This window comes from Protopterus annectens, chromosome 5.part0 (genome assembly GCF_019279795.1).
Source record: "Protopterus annectens isolate FY-2018-M chromosome 5.part0, PAN1.0, whole genome shotgun sequence".
Taxonomy (NCBI): Eukaryota; Metazoa; Chordata; order Ceratodontiformes; family Protopteridae; genus Protopterus; species Protopterus annectens.
The window spans coordinates 95,054,792-95,076,477 of record NC_056735.1 but is presented as its reverse complement, the minus strand read 5'-3'; positions in this window follow the sequence as shown (position 1 = coordinate 95,076,477).

Below are 21,686 nucleotides of genomic sequence, written 5' to 3'. Positions count from 1 at the left end.
AACAATAAATAATTAAAATTAACATTAAAATATAATGTTATACATAGTAGTTAGAAAGAAAATAATGACATCAAGGAGGTAATACAAAGAACAAAAACTGAAATGAGCACCAACAAATGCAGTTACAAGAGAGAATACAGTTTCACAGAAGTAGCATCATAGACAATGTGACAATAATTTATAGCTGACTGTTTGGTAAGAACAGCAATAGAGGTTAAATAAGTTGATTGACCTCTGAGAGTATCTGTAAAATATCAGGAAATATACAAGTTAAGTACATAACGTAGAATACATACGTACACAGCCATATTGTTTAATAGAAAGAAGAGGCAGTAGATAAGAAGATATATTACTGGTATAGAGAAACTACAGAATAGAGTGAGTCTGAATGGACAAGTAACTGTGATGTTGATAATAGAGGGAGAGAAAAAATTATGAAGTAAGGTTGGAAGGATGGAAGTGGTTAGGTAGGATTCTGGCAAGGACAGATCCTTGAGCTTAGGAGGAAGAGTTTTAGTTGCTTTTTGAATAGAGTAGTTTTTAAGGTGCTTCTAATTGAGTTTGGAAGTTTATTCCAGGCTAAAGACACATTGTGGTTGTAGTGAAGTTTACCTATGTTTCTGTTGGGTTTATGTATGTGAAGGAGTTGTTGCTCTGAACATCTAAGTGATCTGGTGGGGGTGTAGAAGGAGACAAAGGAAGAGAGGGAGGGGCAAGCACTAGGTTTGTATAGGGTGGTGCAGGTGATTTGTAGTTGTGCTAGAAGGAGTTGGGGGAATTCAGGCCATTGCAGTTGTTTTAATGCTATGCAGTGGTGAAATCTGTGTGGTTGGTTTGTTGCAAATCAGGCAATTTTATTGTATTCTTGTTCTAGTTGTGAGATTAATGTGGATTGTAGGTTTGTAAGTATGGGAGCAGCATAAAGGAGGCCAGGTAGTAGGAATGCTCTAGCTAGGGATAGATGTTCTTCATGTTTCACTGTTGCATTCATCACACTTGGGTTATCTGCCTGTAGGTAGCCCTCAGTCAGCCCGAATACCAGAGACTTCGTATTTCTGTGTCAGATGCTCAGCCCGAATACCAGAGACTTAGTATTTCTGTGTCAAATGCTGTCACTCCAGGACTGATGTCAGGTTGTTAGGGGTATATAAACAGGCAGCCGACACCATTACATCAGTCTTTCTTGCCAAGAAGCCTGAAGCAGAAGCAGTTCACAAGTGCCGGTCAACCGCTACCTGAATTTTCGTTTACGAATTTAATAAGCCTGAAGTCTTCTAAAGCTAAGTACCCCATTGGGGGATCCTTTTTGCTTGCTCTAACCAATGTCAGAAAAAGTTAACAATTGTCTTGCCTGTGGAAAGCAAATACCACACAGAGATTTTCATTCTTACTACGTCACCTGTTTAGGCCCAGACCACAATGTACCTCGTTGTCGGTTTTGTGTCTTGTTCAGCACCCAAACCATTCGTCACTGGGCTCTCATTGTCACTAAATTCTTTCACTCTCAATCTCCATATTCTGAAATGGCTTCCGTAAGTCATCTGACTACCAATATACAGAAAAAACATAAGGATAAAAACAGAGACAGACCGCATAGGTCCAAAGCTGCCGATGACGCTTCCATTAAGCTAGTTGCCAACTCGCCAGTACTCAGTGAGGCACCTTCGCAGCCCCTGATGCCTGCTTTTGTGGATTCACATGCCTCTACTGAGACCCATTCAGAGTCCAGTACACCGCAAGGCTCTTCTTCAACTGTAGAACCTGTGGATGTCTCTACCTTGGATGGGTCCGGAGCCACTGTGCAGGCACCGGCTTCTGAGACAGTTCTTCACTCTACTGATGTTTGACTCAAACCAGCGACTTCTTTTTTATCTAAAACTACCGAGTTTCTTAGGCCAAGAATATGTGCTACACCTAGAAAACTGACGTCCAAAGTGCATGCACCTGCTCCCACGCCACAATGACAAATGCTTAGAATGGCAGAAGACCTTATTACGCTGATTAGGGGAAGTCAGCCTTCCCCTGCTAAGAGAAAAAGAGACCAGTCCCCTGCAGCTTCAACAGACCAGAAGTCCGATGACTCTGATGCATCTGATTATGAAGACCTGCCCTTATCTGCTTATGAGGATTCAGATGCAGAGGAATTCATTCCCTCTGCCTCCCCTCCAGAGGACATTTCTTGTGGTGAAACTTTACATACTTTAAGAGAGCATTTCTACTGAGAATGCCAAGACTATCCTCAGTCCAAAAAGAGACTCAGAGAATTCCTAGATTTGCCACAGCACAGGTCTTTAGCAATACCCCTTGTCCTGGAAGTTGTTGATGATGTTTTTATGGAATCCAGTCTTACTCCTGATACTTTACCTCCTGCCCCTAGGAAACTAGACAGGTACTACAGAGTACCTGACACTCACAATTTTTTTTTCAAGAATCCTACTGGTGACCCAGAGATCATTTCCCAGGGGCCTAAAGGTATAAAGGTGACTACAGCCAAGAATCCCACAGCTTCGGACAGGGATTCCAGAGCTTTGGACAGATGGGGTAAGAAGGCATATACCTCTACAACTCTTGCTATTAGGGCATTGAATTGTCAGTTTTGCATGCTGAAGTACCAGCAACATATTATGGAACTTATTAAACAAAAAGTGGCAACATTTACAGACTGCAGAAAATAAAGACTTGCAGGAGCTGATGCACTCTGCAAGCCAAGTCAGCAAGCATACTTTGCAGTGTGGCTTTGATGCCCTAGAAGCATCTTGCCGGGAAGCAGTCACTGGTTCTGTACTGAGAAGGCATGCTTGGCTCAAGGAGCAGACCTTGCCAGACCATGTCAAATCTAAGTTACTAGACGCTCCTTTGAACAAGGACAGTTTGTTTGGCACCAAAGCCAAAGAGGTTCTTAAAAAGATGGAAAAAAGCTAAGTCTATGCAGACTAAAGAGTTCTTACAAGTGCAACCCCCTAGATTCAGTAGGCATTGCCCTTCCAAACACTGGTCCTTTCCAGCCCCCTCTAGGCCATCTCAAACCAGACCCAGGGGAAACAGACCACCCAGACTACAGTGTCATGGTATGCAGAGATCTAAGCAGTGGAGTGCCCCCACTCCCAAAGCAGGGAGTGGTAAGTCACCTCCTTACAGGAAAAACTCATAATAACTTCTCTACCCCACTCCACACCTCTGCCCCATTGCTTGTGCCCCTCAGAGGGAAACTTGCCCTTCATGCAAAAAAAACTGGATGTCCATCATACAAGACTGATGGGTCCTCAACATTGTATCCCAGGGGTACAAATTTTACTTCAACTCACTGCTAACCCCAAAAGGGTTCCCAGACCTTCCTCCAAACCAGTGGGCAGAGGCTCAAAACCAAGTTCTATCACTGCTCTCCATCAGAGCTATTTAGCTGGTTCCAGTGGAACAGAAAGGTCAAGGACTCTATTCCAGACTCTTCCTGGTACCCAGAAAAGAAGGCTATTGGTGCCCAATCCTGGCTCTTTCAATTCTCAACACCTTCCTGGTGGTTCCAAAATTCAGAATGCTTACCCTGCATCAGCTTCTACCTATGCTAGCCAAGGATGCCTGGCTAGTCACCCTAGACTTAAAAGAAGCCTATCTGCACATCCCTATAAGGGAGTCATGTAGGAAGTATCTACATTTCAGGGCCGAATCTATGCACTATCAGTTCTCTGCACTTTCCTTTGGCTTACTCACTGTGCCCAGAGTACTCACAAAATGCCTGACTCCAGCCATTGCATAATGCAGGCAGAGAAATATCCAAATTTACCCATACTTGGACGACTGCCTGATTCAGGCAGACAGTCAGGAACTGCTGTTGCAGCACCTGACATTTGTAAAGAACCTTCTCACTTCTCTGGGGTACACCATCAACGAAAAGAAATCAAAACGGGTACCCAGTCAAAAAATTGTATTCCTGAGAGCAAGCTTGGATACAACATCCCGGATGGCATTCTTCACTTCAGAAAAACAAGTCTATCTGACAGCCTACTTCAAACAAATGGCCACCATAACCCAACTATCTGCAAAAAAAATACTGCAGGCTCTAGGGTTCATGGTCTCATATATACTGCTAATTCCATATGCAAGACTGCATACGAGGAAACTTTAATGGTACTTAAAAAGTCTTGGTGCCAACATTCTCAGGACCTGGAAATAGTCATTCCTATCATACCCTGTCTAAGGGCAGAGTTCCTTTGGTGGGCAGAAGCATGCAACCACAACAAGGGACTGCCCTTCACTCAACCCCACGTCGCCAAGACCCTAACCACAGATGCATCAAACTAAGCCTGGGGAGCACACATGGATGGCAAATGCATTCAGGGCCACTGGAGCCCAAGTCAAATTCATCTGCACATCAAACAAAAAGAGATGCTAGCTGTGCAGAACGCCCTGACAGCTTTCATATCCCTACTCTTTCCAGGACAACTTCTAATAAAAACAGACAACACCACAGTTATGTGGTACATCAACAAGCAGGGGGGAACCCACTCTTACCTACTCTGCAGGTTAGCCATGGCCCTGTGGAACACAGCCTTGGACATGCAAGTCCATATGCAAGCTCAATTCCTGCCAGGCAAACAAAACTTACTGGCAGACGACTTAAGCAGAAATCTCCTAGACCCACACAAGTGGCAATTGGAGCCCAGCACCTTCAACCTACTGATTCAGAAATGGGGGACCTCAGAGGTGGATCTTTTTTCCTCCTCCTGCAACCACCAGCTCAGCAAATTCTGCAGCAGGAATGCTCACAGCAGAGCCTGGAAAGTAGATACCCTATCTTTTCAGTGGGCAAATCTCTCAATCTATGCCTTTCCCCCTCTGCCTCTCCTCTCAAGAGTATTACTCAAGATAAGGCAGGACAGACCAAGGACAATTCTTATTGGCCCAGACTGGACACATCAGCACTGGTACCCACTCCTGCACAGCCTGTCACCGGTGCCATCCTGGCACCTACACCGGAACCCAACCCTGCTCTCTCAGTAGGAGGGACAGATTTTGCATCCACAACTGCAAACCCTAAATCTTGTAGCCTGGCTTATTCATTAAATTTTTCCCCAGCAATCCTAAGCAAACAGGTGCTGGACATCATTCTTTAAGCCAGAAGACCCAGTACAAGAAAATCCTATGTTGATAAGTGGAAAAGGTACTGCTCCTGGATTCAATATAAAGGAGAGGACACAACTCTGCCCACCCTGCCTCTAATCCTGGATTACGTAGCAGATCTTCCCCACAGAGGCCTGGCTTTCTCCTCCATTAAGATCCATGCCTCAGCCATCTCGACTCATAACAACACTGAGCTGCTTCTCTTCTCTTGCCCTCTTATCAAACAGTTCTTGAGAGGGACAAACAACTTAAGGCCACCAAGGAGAGCATCCACCCCTGCTTGGGACCTTAACTTTGTACTGGAAAAGCTTATGCTTACCCCCCTTTGAACCTGCAGCATCAGCAGAGTTAAAATTCCTCTCTTGGAAAACAGCCTTGCTTCTGGCCATCACTTCAGCTAGAAGAGTGTCTGAGCTACAAGCACTTATGGCTGTGGAACACTTCATTATTTTTCATGCTGACAGGGTTTCCCTCAGGACTAACCCTTCCTTTATGCCTAAAGTGGTGTCCAGTGTGGCTCTCAACCAATCCATCCATTTGCCAACTTTCTTCCCTAATCCTCAGAATAAAGGGGAAAGGATCCTGCACTACTTGGACGTGCACAGACAGCTCAGATTCTACCTTGATAGGACTAAGTCCGTCAGAAAGTCTGACCAGTTACTAGTCAGCTTTGCAACAGAGGCAGAAGGCAAGGCTATTTCAAACCAAACAATTTCAAAATGGATAGCACACTGCATCCATTTCTGCTACAAGCACCATGGGAAACCAATGCCTCAGGGGGTCAGAACACATTCCAATAGGGCAACATCTACCTCTACAGAATTTCTCAGGGGAGTCCCTACCAGGGACATCCTGGAAGCTGCTACCTGGAGTTCTGTACACACCTTCACCAAGCATTACCACCTGCCTATCTTTTCCAAATCCGGGGCAGGTTTTGCAACAGCATTCCTGCAAGGCATACTAGCCAGCCATAACTCTTCTTGACTGCCTCCACCCTTCTTTAGCTTTGGGAATCCACCCAAGTGAGATGACTGCAACAGTGAAACACAAAGAACATAGTACAGTTGTGTACATTTACCATAAATGTAGATGTTTGAGTGTATTCACTGTTGCAGTCCTGGTTTCCCTCCCTCCAGCCCCCTGGTTTCACTCTCTATCTCTTCTCTATGGCTATTACTCTACCCTTTCTGGGGTATTGGTATTTACTTTTTACTGGTGGTGTTTCCCCCGCCGTAACTTAGCTCCCTATTTGGGGGGCTTCTGACATTTGGGGCAAGAAAAACTGATGTAATGGTGTCAGCTGCATATTTTTATACCCCTGACGACCTGACGTTACTCCTAGAGTGACAGCATCAGACACAGAAATACTAAGTCTCTGGTATTCAGGCTGACTGAGGGCTAATTGCAGGCAGATAACCCAAGTGTGATGACTGCAACAGTGAATACACTCGAACATCTACATTTATAGTAAGTGTACACAACTGTACTTTTAGCTTCAGGATTTAGGAGGTTTTTGTTATGATACAGTAATCCTAATTTTTTGTGTGTCTGTTTGATAAATTGGTGAATATGCTGATCATGTATTATAGTGCTGAGGAGTTTTGTTTGAGGGTCAGCTATGATGATGGTGTTATCTAGTGAGGAGATGGAAAAGGAAGACTTGTGGTCAGAGAGTGATTTAGGTAGGAAGAGTAGAAGTTTGGTTTTCGTGGGGTTTAAGATAAGCTGGTTTCCATTAAGCCATTTTTTGAGGAAGTTAAATGTGTTTTGAGTAAGGGAAAGGAGATGGGACATGTTATTAGAGGAGGTGATGAGGGTGGAGTCATCTGCATACTGGATGAGAGTAGAGTGGTTACAAGTGATGTAGAGATTGTTAGTAAAGATATTGAATAAGAAGGGGGGCAAGGATAGAATCCTGGGGGACCCCAGTTTTACAGGCAAGAAAGAGGAGCAGAAAGTGAGCCATTGGACAGATTGTGATCTGTTAGAAAGGTAGCTGGAGAACCACTGCATAGTGGCAGGAGAGAGGTTGAGTTCAGTTAGTCTTGTTAGTAGCTTAGTGTGAGACACTGTATTGAAAGCCTTGGAAAGGTCAAGGAAGAGACAGTATACAAGTTGGTTATCTCTTGCCTCAGCAGCTGTATGAGTAAAAGATAAGAGGGCTGTGGTGGTGCTGTGGTTAGGCCTGAAACCATGTTAAGTAGGCATTAGGAGGTTGTCCTGTATAAGGAATTTAAGGAGTTCAATGTGGATACATTTTTCTAGAATTTTAGAAAGAGGTGAAAGGATGGCTATAGGTCGATAGTTAGGGTCCATGGAGTTACCTCCTTTGAGCAGTGGAATAGTATAGAAGGTTTTCCAGATGTTAGGAACAGTGTTTTCTTGAACTGACCAATTTTTCTAGTGATTAGTTTAATTATTATTTTTTCGCTATAGTTGCATCAGTTTTATTGCAGGTAAATTTATGAATTCATTGAATGCACTTTGGAATACTTGAGCAATCATGAATTTCTTGTTCAGTTTTCTAATATAGATTATACATAAATCTAAGAATGGGCAATTTAATTCCTTTTGCACTAACTGTATTACACTGGAAGTGCTGAGTACTATAACAGAAGGGAAAGTGTTAGGAGAAAAGGTCTGTTCATGTGAACATGGAGTATTATTACATTCAGTTTTGCAGTTTATGGTATCATGAAGATATGGGTTAACTGAAGTTTTAGCAAATAGCATGGTTATTAGTGCATAAATAAATAAGATGGGTACCAGATCAATAAAGATTAATAAAAAAGTCACATAAAGAAAGAAAACAGGTAACAAAGAATGTTCACGAAGACTAAATATAAACAAGAGTTCAACAGGGAAATGGAAGCACAGGGGTTATTAAACATCTCAAAAACAATCTCAGTAAATAAATAAAGGTTAACTAAGACCAGCTTGAACACGTTTAAATTCTACAAATCCTGAACAAGTTATTAACTGTAATTCATCTGATGTGATAGATTTACACTGTGTGAATACATCAACTAAACTAGCATCAAATCAAATTATTGTCAGCTCCTTAATAAAACAGGTTCCAAATGAGGTAATGGTTTTACCTGAGGATAATCCATCACATGATTCACATTGCTCTTTTGAAAATATTGTAGACAATAACTAATTTTACGATGATAACCAGGTGTTAAATTCACCTGAACATTTCATTCATCCTCCAATGATGTATCCTGAAATTTTCAGTTTAGCAAGTAAGAGACAAAGAGAAGATAGTAATAATATAAACCAGAACCAGTTGGAATTATATGGCTACAAATTAAAAGGAGAGCATTGAGGACACATTAATTCCCCAGTTACTGAGTCATTAATCAATGAATCTCCATTGAACAGAAATATTATACAAGACAATACTTTTGAAACACTAGTTATGGACTCAAATGAGGTGATAGTATTAACATATTTTATCTGTGAATTAAAAATTGAACAATGTTCATAAATATAAGGTAATTGTTTCTTTCTTATTTGATGTTAAACTAACAACAATTCTTCAAGGTGGAGTTGTAACCATAAATGTTTTCTAATTAATTGTAGAACTTATGATCTCATCTCTACTCTACTGAACCACATGAAAAATTCTGCTTGGGAAATTTTTGAAACAAAGAATAATATAATTTCCTTAAGTGAAATTATTCCATCAATGCACTGGAATAATTACTCCCAAACAAAGGCTTTCCTGTTCAACACTTGATTAAGACAGCTCTGCTTAACCTTCTTGAGAATTAGTTACAGATCTCTGATATGAGGATGCTTTCTAAAGATGGTTTACATCTTGGATATTATGGGTCAAGACTCTTCAATAGTAAAGCAGTTGGACTATTAAATACTTTTTTAGGAAACCTTCCAATGGCAAAATAATATGTGCATGGAATAGGCCCCTAATGGTTTGTTGAAAGTATATTACACTATCCGCGGTGGTGGTGCTGTGGTAGCCTTGTCACCTCACAGTAAGACGCTGCCTGGTTCGACTCTCAGATAGAGCGTCTTCTGCGTGGAGACATGCATGAATGGGCGTTCCTTCATTGAAGGTTGTGCGTCAGGGCTGGCAAATCAGTACGTAAAAATCAACTGCCAATCATTAGCGGACTGGAGTTCTACTGTGGCGACCCCTAACCAGGAAAAGCCAAAAGACACAACAACAATGTAGTCTTGGAAACACTTATAACTTAATAACATTGTGATTGCTTAAAAAGATTGATGTAATAGTTATTGTAGAAGCTCGGGATGTATTCAGTCTCACCTTTCTTGGATATACAAGCAAGTGCACAGGATAAGGATATATTTTTGGAATATATTAGAGGTACAAATACCTTTTTAAAATTTACTCACAAACTTTCAGTCCAATCTACTCATTTTTAGATTTGGATCTTGCTGTTGAGAGGAATAAATTTGTGTCTTTCATTTATAGAAAGAATACATTTTCTAATTTGTGTTTACATTATAATAGTTGTCACCCTTGGTTTTGTAAGAAAAACTTGGCAAATGGACAGTTTATTAGGACAGCAATAATGGGTTCTAAGTACGAAACATTTTTGGAAAAATTATGTATAATGAGATGTATGTTCTTGGAGAGGGGGTACCAAAGGATTTATTTATCAATATTAAAGCTGGGGTGGTTAGGGAAAGAGGAGTCAAATATACCCCATTGTTAGGCAATCCTACAATGGTAGTGAGATTGAGATTTGTGTAGTACTGTGTCTAACTTCCAGAATTCTATGAGTATTAAATACAGTGATACTAGTCCACTTGTGAGGAATATTATTAGAAGCAACTGGTCTATTTTAAAGGTTTGATGAGTTTTTTTAGAACTGTTGGGAAAACTCTAGTTTGTTTATAAAGTTGATAGAAATATCAAGAGCATTTTATGGAGGGACAAGGTGGAGACTTTAATAAGGATTACAAAATGTGGGACGTAGTTTTTGCAATTATATTTTTGACATGGCAGCTATTATTTTAAACAACTATTGCTGTATAAAAATTAGGTTTGAGAAAGGCAATTGTGAAACCAAAGGGCTGGTTTATATAGCAGTTTGCAAGCAATGCCAGTCCTTCTATGTGGATAAAAACTGAAAGGAAACTGGAGAAAAGGATATTTGAACAACGTTATGATATTAAAAAAGAGAATATTAATAATGCACTATATAAACATTCCCTGGTTTGTGAAGGTTTCACTGTTTGAATATGGCTTTCTTGAAAAAGTATGCCCCATTATTAGAGGGGGACAATGGGAGAATAGAAATGAACATTGAGAACTAGTTTGGCAAATTTGGCTTGGTGCCCATACACTGCCTGGTTTGAATGAACATGTATCAGTTCAACTTATTTTGAAAATGAGGGCTGCAAAATTATGATGTCTTTTAATTCCCTTGTTCTGAATTACTGCTTTAATGTAACTGTTTTTTTTTGTCTCCTTAATTCATGTGTTTTTAACTGTTCTGTTATGCTTATTATTTTTTTTGCATACATAATTTTGATAAAATTTTACTTTCATTAGTAATAACCAAAAAGATCTTTTATGGATTTTTGGATTACCCTTTTATGTGTTTTTTCAGTTGTTTGATTGATTACTCAGTTATATTCAATGTGTATTTAAACCTTGGGTTTTTGGCTTAAGATTTTTCTGAGGAACTCCCAAGTAGAAGAGATGAAAGTGCTTAACTATCTTTTGAATAAACATTTGGTTTGGCTTTGTTCCAGCTCATGGTTCATTAGTAATAATCCAAAATTTGTTTTTCCACCTTGTGCTGCCTGGGACTACATGGATCTTATTTTTTGTTTACTGATTTGCAGAGCCATGGAATGCATCAAAAATTGCTTCAATAAATACAGCATAAAAAAACTATAAGTCTACACCCGCACCAGCTTGACATTGTCAATGGGACATCCTGCTTATTTAATGTATCTTATCTGAGAAATCCACTCTGATTATAGACACTGGTCATCCTGGTCACACATCTTATGTGGATCTGCCCAAATCACTTCATGCTATTCCTTATGTTGGCATTATTAATACGCCAAGTGCCTTAAACATCTATTCTTCATAGTGAGGTGGGTAACAAACTAGCTCAAAGTCAAAACCCACACTGTGCAAGTAACAGGCACCATCTCTGTAAAAATGAAAATATTCAGTGATACCCCCCCCCCCAGTGCTCAGTACTTGGACCTCACTTTTTCAGTGTCTGTGTCTGTGATCTTCAGACCAGAAATTGAGATCTTTGGGATCTTTGGTTAACTTAGGTCACAGATAACTGGGCATTATTGTCAAATCCCCTTCCTATACATCTCTTTCCAGCAAGGGTTTACCATTGTAAACAGGTTCTTTACTGAAAAATAGTTAAACATAAATGCAAAGAAGTGAAGCATTATCTCATTTGAGAAACAACATAGCCAATATTCCTCTCCAAACTTATCTGGATATATTAGGCACTTGGATAGCCCCCAGAGGTTCCTAAATAAGATAATTGATGTTTTAAAGAATCTTGATCTACAAGGAAAGTCCCCAAATGCTGTCCATTTATCCTGTGCCTTACAGGCTTCTTGTGTAGTGATCTGTGCCCTGCATTTTTAATCCTTATGGACCCTATTGTTAAGTATATGTTGAAATATCAAAAATGCAAGTGTCAGAATGGGATTTCTCTAAAATATATACAAATACCAGGAAAGAACAGACCAGGATCCACACAGTAGATAGATTTAAATCTATCTACTGTGTGGATCCTGGTCTGCTCTTTCCTGGTATTTGTATAAGTTTATTATTATTTTTGTGAGTTGGTGGTAGTGGATTATTTCTCTAAAATAATTATTTCAGATATTACAACTATCAAATGGATTTATGTAATTCAGACCAGAAACATGCTTTGTATTCTGTGAGAAATGGGTACAGCAGCTGTATGTTGAAAGTTTGCATGAAAATCATAATTATGCATTGCTCTAAAACAAAGGAATATCATGGGACATTGCTTGCTTGAGAGAAGCAGCTAGAAGCATGAGTAATATGGCCTTATAGTTTGTCCTTGTCTTGTTACAAGTTCTGTAATGAATGCAGCCTTGTTAGTGCAATGAAAATTACTGCAAGCATGAGTACATGAGAAAACAGAAGACTGTAGGAGAATATGCAGAGATGTAACAGTATTGGCAGGTTCTATGCGATGACTGCATTATTTTTATGTCAATTAAGGATATGAATTATGATCGGAAAGTATTTTCTATAAGGTAACACCAGTGGTTTATTTCATGTACTTAAGCCTATCAGGTTTGGATTTAGAGTCAGATTTCACACAGTTTTGCTTTACGTGTAATCTCTGCTTGCTTACATTCTGTTCTAATAAATAAATGTCTTGCCTTAACATGCTTTCATGTCTTAGTGAATTTACTGAAAATGGAATGTAATTAGGAACCTTTTAACATTGGTGTGTTCAGCCAGTTTTTTTTTCTAAAAGAACCTAGCATGTTATCTTTTCTATCTGAAAATACATAATAAAGATGGCAGATGAGGTGGGGAAAGCATAGACAAAATGTAAGGAGAAAGGGATGCCACTTCAGTTTGCCAAGTATGGTCTTGAAGTATTTTTCAAGAAATTTATTGAAAATGGGTACATCTGGAAATGGCGGACATTGGCTTAGGAAAGTTTGGGTGATGCCAAAAGAAAATGCTATCAGGTACCGTTATTATTTTGTTGTCATGTGTGGACAGTGAGTTGAGCTTATCTTTTCTCTAAATGACTGAGAATGTTCTCAGAGTTTTCATGGAGATTAGAAACTAATAAATTGATGCTTTTCTGTTTTAGAGAGCATTAAAGGAGAACTACACCCACGTCTTTTTTTTTCTTTCCCAAAAAAGTGATTTCCTTCCCTGTGATCCAAAAATAAACATCCATAAAGATGTAATTTAATAATTATTCCATTTGTTTTGTGTTTAAGCTTATTTCTGTTTGCCTTTCTTGCCTGCATTTCTGTCATCATCTGTTACATCACAAAGGCTACTAAGAGAGGCACAATAATTTGGTTAGGTCATTTATTGCCACTGCCGAGCCATTAAGATAACAATGGCTTTTAAACATTGGCATTTACATGTGCCATAACAATAATACATTACCAGGAACACATCTCAGATAAACAGTGTAGTCTAGAGTCTGAACAAAAACAAGGTTTTCAAGCTTAGTCTTATGATGCAAATGAATAAGAAAACACAAGTCACAGTTTATTTTTTAATTACAAAAAATGCTACAACTGCACTTTCTGTAAAGTGCATGTTTCTTTTCGCGTTTTGTTACATGTTTGCAATACATACAGTGAGTTGAGTAGGAAGATTAAAGAATCTAATTCTAGTTATGGTATTAAAAACTGTGAATGCAGCACAAACTAGTTCATCCCAAGTGACACCTATTAACAACAAATGTTAAAATTCTCACACTTCAACACTGAACTACAGTTGTTACTTTGAAAATAACAATTAACTTGGCTACTTTTGCAAGCCTGTCTTTTAAACATTCCTTAAAATACAGTACTAAAGATGGCTTTCTAATAAAAATCAGAGGAAGCCTAGTAAAGAAAACTACAGATTGATGTTGACAGTCAAACATAGGTAGTCACACTGCTTTAAACTTATGAGAGAGAGAATCACAATCAATGATTGCCTTCTCATAGGAGTTTTTTTTCTGTTCTTCTACAATGATATCAGGGAGGTGAAACCATCGACTATAAAACAAAATCATGATATCCATGGCAGCCCCCTTACAGGCCATTTCAGTGTATAATAGATTACAAAATAATAACCACTTTCATTCAGAGACATTAATAATGCAGAAAATGTTAATATATGCTAAAAAATATATTTTTTATTTTTAGGTGTGGTTCTTCTTTAATGATGTATGGTTTAATACAGTAAATGGTAACATAAATTCTGCTGCATAGCAGGGACAAAGAGACAAAAGTGCATAAATAGACTGGGTGTAAGTTCTCAGGATTCTCAGAAACTGTCCTGTTTAAAGACAAGACCTTTTTTTAACACTGCATGTGTTATAGGTAAGTACTAGACTAGCCACCCTTGTTGGGCCATTTTAAGCCTAGGCAGTTTCCCTTTTTGTGCTCAGAATAACCTATCCTATTTGGTTTCAGATTGACCTTGCCCATTCCATGGTCGATAATTATATTACCCCAATGAGAATAACTTGGATCATACCATAGATAATTTAAGGGGATGCACACATGGGTTAAAGCATTTAGGAGCTGCATCTGTCCATTAGTATTAACAGGGGAAGTCTTGGGGTAAATTTTCTTTTTCACATACATAGATCTAAGTTGCATTTCAAAATGGACAGGGATGAATTTGGTTTTGTGTGGATGAGGAGTCAGTTCCATAGCAGTCAGTTCCATAGCAGTGGTATCCTTTGTGAGATATACCTGTCACTCAAAGCCAGAGTATTTTTGATGCCATTTCACTTGCTGATCTGCATTGAATCCATCAGTAATAGGTTGGAGGATGCTGGATGCCTTGTATGTCAGACACAGGTCACCTCATAGCAGTCTGTAGGATACGGAGTATAGTGACAGGGCTTTGAGTTTGACCATGTAGGACATCTTTTTTCGGCCATGTATCCTGTTAGTAAGGTATTTCTTTGGCCATTCTAGTCATTGCTTATGTCTGAACAGATACACGCCAAAGTGGCATTATATTCAATGACTCGCCTAATGAGGGCTGAGTAAAGGGGAACAGTAACATCCCTAGATTTAGACACAATCCCTTTATCAGCTTAAGAAAAAAGGTGGTGGTGTGGCAATTCTATAATGAGCTGATCCTCCACCCTATATTTGTTACTGTTCCCAACTTTCACCCAGCTGAAGTACTCATTGTTACTTGTAAACTGAATAATCACAGGATATTAACAATCGCTTCCATTTACATCCCCCAGGCTACAACATCCCTACCTTAGAGCTCTGTCTGTCCCAGATCTCTCAGACTATTTCATATGAAACTGGTATCTTGGGTGACATTAACATTGATTGGTATGCCCTTAATACTGATTCCTCTAACTCCTCCATTAACCTCTATGGCTTCTACCAACTAATATCTGCCCCTACTCATCTAAGTAAACACACCAACTCAGGCTCCACACTAGACTGGGTCCTTACCTCCAACTCTGGCTCCTATCACAACCCCTCCACCCTACCTGACACCCTAAGTGACCACCATCCTACCCTTATACTCTGACATTTACCCCAACCACACAAAACCCAGCAGTATAAAGACTGCCATAAGCACTCAAACTTCAACTCAGACACATTTAACCACTCACTCTCTACAATTAAATGGTCCTTCCTCTACGACCTCCACCTGGAAGAAGCTGTCCTAGCCTTTAACAACATCTTTTTAGACACACTTAACTCCCTGGTTTTTACCAGGAAAATAAGAGTCAAACCCCATTTTGCCCCCTGGTTAACACAAGCCACCTGTTCACTTTTGAACAAGAGAGAGAGTTCATGGAAAAATCTAAAACCTTCACCAATCTGCAAAACTATAGAGAGATTCGCAACTTAACTCAAAAAGTTGATTGTAGACAAGAAAAACTATTTCCAAAAAAACACTTAGGAATCCTCATTCCACCCCCCCCCCCAAAAAAAAAAAAATTCTGGTAATCAGTAAATAAGTTACTACATCATGCAAACCCCTCATCACCTAATCCATGCCCAAATAGCTCTCTCACTGATACTGCTGTCTCTCTTAATACCTTCATCAACTCCATTCACTGCCTAGCCAAAAATGATACCATTACCTACCTCATCCCCTGATCAACCCAGCCATCCTTTTCTCTCTTAAACCCATCCCCACAGCTTACAAGTCACTTCTTAGCAAACTTCAGACTTGCTCTCCATCAGCTGATAACCTACCCACTCAGTTCCTAAAACCTGCTGCTAATTCTATCACCTACTCCATCTCAATCCTAATCAATAGGTCAGTCAAAGAAAACATTGTACCTGAAATCTGGAGAAAATCCTATATCATAGCCTTGCATAAAGGTGGCAGCTCAACTGAAACCTCAAATTTCAGGCTTATTGCCTTACTATCTCCTCTGTCTAAAATTCTTAAAGAAACGAATCCATAAATAGCTCCTTGATTACCTACTCCTAGAAAAAATCCTTACCCCTACACAGCATAGTTTCCACCCAAATCACAGTGCAGCTACTGTTCTGATATCTTTTACTAACTCTATCGCAGCTTCTCACGACAACAACAAGCTAATCTCCTGTCTGTTTCTAGACCTATCTAAAACCTTTGACACTGTTTCCCATCAACTACTTCTGTCCAAACTAGCTACCCTTAATTTATCCAACTCTGATCTTGGTTCATTAGCTATCTTGCTAACAGATACCAGGCAGTTAAATGGCAATCTGACTTCTCTCCCCTTCTTACCACTTCAAACTGGTGTACCCTAAGGCTCAACCCTTGAACTCCTTTTATTCAAAATCTTTACTAATGGCCTACACTTTTCCTGTCTACTCTGTTCTGTCATACAATACGCTGACAATTCCACAATCATCTCCTCCACTGACATCATCCACCTTCACACCCTCACCCAACAGTCTCTTCACTCTGTTGAAAAATAGCTAACTTCCAACTAATTGCTTCTCAGTCCAAAGAAAACTAAATTTATTTTATTTTTCCCTAAATCTCTCCAACATCACAAAGATACCTTTACTTTCTCCTCCCTTAATACCACTGTCATCACTGTAGAACCTCACTAAATTACTAGGAGTTATTATCGACAACCAACTAAAGTTCGATCTCCATATTCAGCAGTACATTAAAAAGACACATCAAAAGTTAGGTCTGCTGTACAGGCATAAAATATTCCTCACAAATGCTTCTAGCCTGTCTCTTGCACAAGTGTTCCTACTCCCCAACTTACTCTATGCAGCCCCCATTCTCACTTACATCCAAGCTAATGTTATGTCTAAACTGGTATTCACCTATAACAAAATTGCAAGATTTGCCACAAACCTATGTTACGGCTCTCACCACTGCCTAGCATTGAAACACCTGCAGTGGCTGGAATTTCACCATCAAATCCTAATACCACAGCTTCTCCTGACTCATTCTATCTTACATGAACCCTCCTCCTGGCCCTCTCTCCTCCCTCATCCAGCCTTATACTCCAAACCGGACTCTCCATAGCTCCCAACATCTTCTATGAGTGTATGCTCCCAAAAAAAAAATATTGGTAAACTCCTCTGCAGCTACACTGCGGCAAATGCTTGGAATAAACATCCTCTAAGTGTTAGACAGATTTTAAATTCTAACTCTTTCAAACAACTCTAAAGGATACTCTCCATGTATCATGGTGTTGCTTACGGTATGACCCAATGTAATCCAGGTCTTCTCCTCTAATACTACTGCAACAACCATTTCTGCCGCCAGTCTCTCTACCGCCACTTCACAAAGCCTACTACTAGTCAGTAGTTTCTTACCGTGTCCAGATATGCAAGCATTGAAACACCTGCAGTGGCTGGAATTTCACCATCAAATCCTAATACCACAGCTTCTCCTGACTCATTCTATCTTACATGAACCCTCCTCCTGGCCCTCTCTCCTCTCTCCTCCCTCATCCAGCCTTATACTCCAAACCGGACTCTCCATAGCTCCCAACATCTTCTATGAGTGTATGCTCCCAAAAAAAAAATATTGGTAAACTCCTCTGCAGCTACACTGCGGCAAATGCTTGGAATAAACATCCTCTAAGTGTTAGACAGATTTTAAATTCTAACTCTTTCAAACAACTCTAAAGGATACTCTCCATGTATCATGGTGTTGCTTACGGTATGACCCAATGTAATCCAGGTCTTCTCCTCTAATACTACTGCAACAACCATTTCTGCCGCCAGTCTCTCTACCGCCACTTCACAAAGCCTACTACTAGTCAGTAGTTTCTTACCGTGTCCAGAGATGCAACCTTTTGGAATTGGCATTACCTTGGTTTATCTCCTGTTGATGTTTATATTATATTTGTCCTGTTTGTCTTGCAGACGTGTCATAATCTTATATATGCTGCTTGTATATAACTCTGCACTGCATGATGTACAATATTATTGACCTTCTCTAGCATTTTGTTGCATTTTCCTAGCATCTCTGTAGCTTTCTGACATATTGTAATTGTATAAGTACTATTTTAGTTTTAAAACTCTGCCATTTGATCACCTTTGTTACTTGTGCTATTGTTGGAGCTTTTCTCCTTGGGCCTCTGCTGAAAAAGGGCTACTTGCCCAGTTGGACTAACCCAGTTAACAAATGTGAGATAAATAAATAAATACATAAATAAAATAAATTAGCTGTGCAATATAGAAGAACTTTCTTACAATGATAGACATATGTTGGTCAAAAGTTAGGGCATTGGCCACATAAGTTTCCAAATCCCATACAACTGGGTGAACTGTTAGTGACGTATTGTCAATGTGGTAGTTCCTTGGAGTATACAACTTCCCAAAGGATACAATAATGCATTTTTCTGGCATTAATATCAAACTATGATTTTGACACCACTGCGACAAACCTTCTTGCAGGATAGCTAAGTCATTTGGGAATTCAATAGCTGTTCCTTGCTTGCAGTCATCTGTAAACTTAGTGAGCCAGAGCCCTTTGGTATTGATTTTTACTTCAGAAAAGCAGATACCAAACAGGAGAGGTCCCAGCACAGAAGCATGGAGAACTCCATTGATGACTGGTCTCTTTATGGAGGTAAACTTCCTTATTTTGATTATGGCAAAAAAAAAAAAGTTTCAGAGGTTGACTTTTTGCAGTATGGTTTGCAGTGAAATGGTTAAAAGTCTCCAAGTAGTAGCACATCACTTTGTTACATGGTTCTTGTTCTGAGTTGCCCAAGGATGACAGATGAAATATGACATCATTTAAAATAGAAGACAGTATTCTACCTAACACTGTTTTTCATCATTTTGACTCCCAGATAAATTGAATACTGAGTTGTGTGTAAGTTTCTTTGAATTGCCGCTGGATGTGTGCTGGGCAGTTTTAAAAAAAATCCATTCCATATTTCTGTTGCAAGAGGTAAGCGCAGAATGGATTCTGTTTGCTACAGATGAGACAGAATGACAGAGAGAGGGAGTCTTTTACAGAGACACTGAATTCCATGCTATGTGAAAGCCAGATCATGCCCTTACTTTGCCTTCTTCTGCAGGGGTGAAGAAAGCACAACTGTATAAGTTGAACTTATCATAACAGTAGATATTCAAATGATCACTGCTGCAGTAGTCTTAGCTGTATGGGTTATGCCCTGCCAAGGATATAACAGCCAGCCAGCTTCGAAGACTTCAGGGCATTTTCCACATGGCTAAAATAGTGTTTTCTGCCTAAAACAGTGTAGCTAGTAGCTGTAGCATAGTTTCCCACCCTCCGTCCCTATTGGTGTCTTGTTCTTATACTTGGTGGCTTTGCAGTTGCCCACCCCTATTGTAAAATTTGATCTGGGACACTCCTCCCAGTCTAGAGGCATTAGCTCATTCTACCTAATACAGAGAGAACATTTGAGAAGGCCAACTCCCTTAGTTTCTTAATCTTGAATTATCTTCTGTTCCTCCTTTCTCCCTTTCCACTTTACTTAAAAAAAGAACTTTATTCAGTTGTTTGCTGCTTTTACAGTATTTGTGTTTCCTCCTCCAGCTCTGTTACTTCATCTTGGTTTTTCTGCTACTTGTTCTCTAAAGTGTTCAATTGCATTTTCTCTGCTGCATTATTACTGTTGTTTTAAGTTTGTTTTAATTGTGTTATTTAAGTTCCACAGATCCAGTTTTGGTGTCCTGGAGTCATGAGACACAGGAAGGAAAAAGAGATGCTCTTAAGTGGCTCCATTTTGATTTTTTTCATAGTTTACTGCTCTCTGTACTGGTTTTGTCATTTTTAATTTATCTGCATTTAAACTGTATTTGCCTTAATATTGCTACACACTCAAGTGTGCTAGCTTGTACTGCATTTAAAGTGTTTTTGCCACTGTTTTAACTGCTTTTCTGCAAAAAAAAAACTGTAAACTTGTTTCCCACCTTTCCTGTAACTAGTCTAGTCCAGATACAGATTTGCTGTATCCAGGACTGTATTGTAAGTTTCTGAGTCCCCAGATATTTCTGTGTTGGAGGGAAGCCTTCTAGCTTATCAGTGGGAGTGGTAAGCACTAGGTAGCCTGTCTACCACAAGAGGAGTGGTTTCTGGCCCAGAAATTGTAGTTTATTGGGCATTTGGACAGTTTTTCCATCCATTTCAACTTTCTGGTTTAAAAGCCTGTGTCTGCATGGCTTTGCACTTGTTTAAGCTCTGCAGATCCAGTTTTGGCATCCTGCAGACTACAAGAGAAACAGAAAGGAGAAAAAATACTCTTAAGTACCTCCATTTTTGACTTTTTCATAATTTACAGCTCTTTGCACTTATTTTTTTTGGCCATTTTTAATTTATCTGCATTTATTTAAAATGCAGTTGCCTTAATATTGCTACATACTCTAGTGTGCTAGCTTGTACTGCATTTAAAGTGTTTTTGCTGCTGTTTTAACTGCTTTTCTACAAAAAAAAAAAAGTCCTAAGCCTTTTTAATGCCTTTCATGTAACTAGTCTTGTCCAGAGACAGATTTGCTGTATCCAGGACTGTTTTGTAAGTTTCTGAGCCCCCCAGATATTTCTGTGTTGGAGGGAAGCCTTCTAGCTTATCAGTGGCAGTGGTAAGCACTAAGTAGTCAAACTACTACAAGAGAAGTGGTTTCTGGCCCAGAATTTTTAGTTTATTGGCCGTTTGGGCAGTTTTTCCATCCTTTCAACTTTCTGGTTTAAAAGCCCAGTTTTGCACTTGTTTAAGCTCTGTGGATCAAGTTTTGGCATCCTGCAGACTACAAGACCAACAGAAAGGAGAAAGTGATACTGTAAGTGCCTCAATTTTTATTTTTTTCATAATTTACTGCTCTCTGTACTGTTTTTTTGTCGTTTTTAATTTATCCGCATTTATTTAAACTGTATTTGCCTTAATATTGCTACACACACATGTGTTAGCTTGTACTACATTTTGCTACTGTTTTAACTGCTTTTCTGCAAATAAAAACAAACAAAAAAGTTATAAGCTTGTTTCCCGCCTTTCATGTAACTACTGTAGTCCAGTAGTTGTAGCTTATTGGGCATTTGGACAGTTTTTCCATCCCTTTCAACTTTCTGGTTTAAAAGCTCGTGTTTGCATGGCTTTGCACTTGTTTAAGCTCCATGAATCCAGTTTTGGCATCCTGCAGACTGCAAGAGTAACAGGAAGGAGAAAAAATACTCTTAAGTGCCTCCATTTTGACTTTTTCATAATTTACAGCTCTTTGCACTTATTTTTTGGTCATTTTAATTTATCTGCAATTATTTAAAATGCATTTGCCTTAATATTGCTACATACTCTAGTGTGCTAGCTTGTACTGCATTTAAAGTGTTTTTGCTGCTGTTTTAACTGCTTTTCTGCAAAAAAATTCCTAAGCCTTTTGATGCCTTTCATGTAACT